This window comes from Lutra lutra, chromosome 7, assembly GCF_902655055.1.
Source record: "Lutra lutra chromosome 7, mLutLut1.2, whole genome shotgun sequence".
Lineage (NCBI taxonomy): Eukaryota > Metazoa > Chordata > Mammalia > Carnivora > Mustelidae > Lutra > Lutra lutra.
This window is the reverse complement of record NC_062284.1, coordinates 39189260-39191544: the sequence shown is the minus strand read 5'-3', so window position 1 is coordinate 39191544 and position 2285 is coordinate 39189260. Positions and strand designations below refer to the sequence as shown.

The 2285-nt window shown below is 47.6% G+C and overlaps 1 non-coding gene across 1 annotated transcript; it reads left to right on the top strand.

Moving 5' to 3' along the window:
• The first annotated feature begins 1700 nt into the window (after nt 1-1700).
• Nucleotides 1701-1773, top strand: TRNAK-CUU (transfer RNA lysine (anticodon CUU)). The gene has a single exon. It is a non-coding gene; the product is annotated as a tRNA-Lys (tRNA).
• Nucleotides 1774-2285: the final 512 nt, after the last annotated feature.

The window sequence follows — 2285 nt, the reverse complement described above, 5'->3', positions numbered from 1 at the left end:
TCCACGTTTTTTTGCCTATTACCCACAATACTGGCAAAAATGAAGAGACACGAGTCCATAGGATTTGGCAGATTGGAGCTCCATCTGTCACCTTAAAAGTATTTCGAAGTCAATTCAGTGAACAAACTTGCAGTGATCTACCGATAAAATTTTCCTTTAAATTTAACAAGACGTAATTTCATCACATCTATATATTTTATAGCACTGGATTCAGTTGGTTCTAAACCTTATAGAATAACCATATGCATGTATTTCAGTAGTCTCCACATTAGCCTACCCAGTCATCAGAGAAAAGAAATGATTTCTTATAGAACTGTTTTAAACACCCATTTAAAAAAAAAATACTATATTTTGCCTGGGTCTCAGCCTGTTACGTAATGTGTTTATTGGGAGTCCATTTATAGTCCGCCATTCGTGTGTGGAAGGCCCGTAATTCTCCAGTGAAGAACTGGCTGTCAGTCCTGACAGAGGCCCGGCAGGAGACCCGAGGAGGGAGGTGGGGGAACGAGGGCAAGCAGGCACCCCAGAATGTGCAGGAACATGGGCCTCTGGGCCCTGGGTCTTCTGTTTTGTAATGAGAAGCCAGAAGCAGAAGTAATAATGAAAACAGTTTAATGTTAGCTAATTTTTTAACACATTGTACAGTGCCCTCCCCAACCGCCTCCCCCCAAAATCCTCTGTGGTCCTGAATCAGCCAGAGGCCTGCCAGGTGATGACAGCTCATCCTGAGATGGCCAGCCACGTGAAAAGCCAGACTGGCAGAAATGAGAAGAGAAACGGAAAAGTTGCAGCGGGGGCTGATTGGCAAGCCCCAGGCACACGCAGTGGTGTGGAGACCCGGGGCTTTAAAGGCAGGAGCCTAGTTTTAGTTGCCTGGAACTCAGGGTTTGAGGACAAGGATTCAACATGGTAGAGAGAGAAGGGAGTGCATTTCCTGAGATGGTTAACGCACAGGCACGCCAGTGGGTCAGGGAGGGAGAGGGCCACCTCTCCTCAGGCTTCAGCTTCATCCCATTCCAGGGCATGGGGCAAAGGCAGCATTTGGCCTTGTTCAGGTCAGGGGGCAGCAGAGGGAGATGGCTGACGAATGGGCAGCTCTGGAAATGAAAAGACACAGCCAGAAGCCTGTGGCCTGACGGGTTCTGGCACCAGTCTGAGGAGAAGTCTAGAACCAGTTCAGAGAGACCCAGGGGGTGGAGCTGGGGTGGTGGGGGAGAGGGGGTTGTTGCTGAGAAGCAGGAAATAAATACCAAGGGAACTTTGTAATCCTTCTGGAAGCTTCGGGCTTTCTTCATGCTTGTTACTCCTGTTACCACCCCTGTTGATGTTCTTATGGTTAGTGAAACCCCCGTAAAAGGAAGCAAGGGGGGAGGGGCTGGAAACAAGCTGGGAAGCAGGAGGACTCCGGGTAACTTTTCCATTGGGATTGGGAAGTGGCACCGTGAAAGGAGAGGAAAGCAGGCTGGGCTCTGGAGGTTGGAGAAATTTGGGAGAGGGCAGGGCTGCCTGAAGAGCCGAGCTGGGAAGCAGAGCAGAGCCCAGCACTGTGCTGGTCAAAGGCCACCTCACGATGCCAGGCTCAGTACGGGTCTCCTAGCTGAGACTGAATTTCAGATAGACCACACAAAAAATTTAGCGTCAATATGTTCTATGAGATATCTGGGACATACTTACATTAAGAGATCTTTTATTGCTGGGGCGCCTGGCTGGCTCAGTCAGTAGAGCATGAGACTCTTGATCTCAGGGTTGTGAGTTCAAGCCCCACGTTGGGCAAGGAGCCTACTTAAAAAAAAAAAAAAGTTAAGAAATTATTCATTGTTTATCAGAAATTCAGATTTACTTAGGTATCTCAGATTTTCATTTGCTGAATGTGATAACCTTGGCCTACTTTTTTTCACTAGCTGTCTAAGCCCACTGCCCCATGGTGTGATCAGGGGCTATGTGAGCCCCATCTAGGACCGGAGGCTGACTCAGAAAACAGCCAGCTGAATTTGAAATGAACTCCCTGCCAAGGGGCTGCAGGTCCAGGAACAGAGTCCCCACCTGGGCAAACCAAGTGCCATACAGTGGGGAGAACACTCTGGACACTGGAGTCAGACACTCATTGCTCCACTTCCTAGCAGCTTTGTGAATCTTGCCAAATAGTGAGAGATCTCGAAGTCTTGGTTTTTTGTTTGCTTGTTTGGTTGGTTGGGTTTTTTTGTTTTGTTTTGTTTTTTGGTTTTTTTTTGGTCTGTAAAATGGAGAAAATTATACTTCTCACTGGTGTTTTGCAAATATTCAAT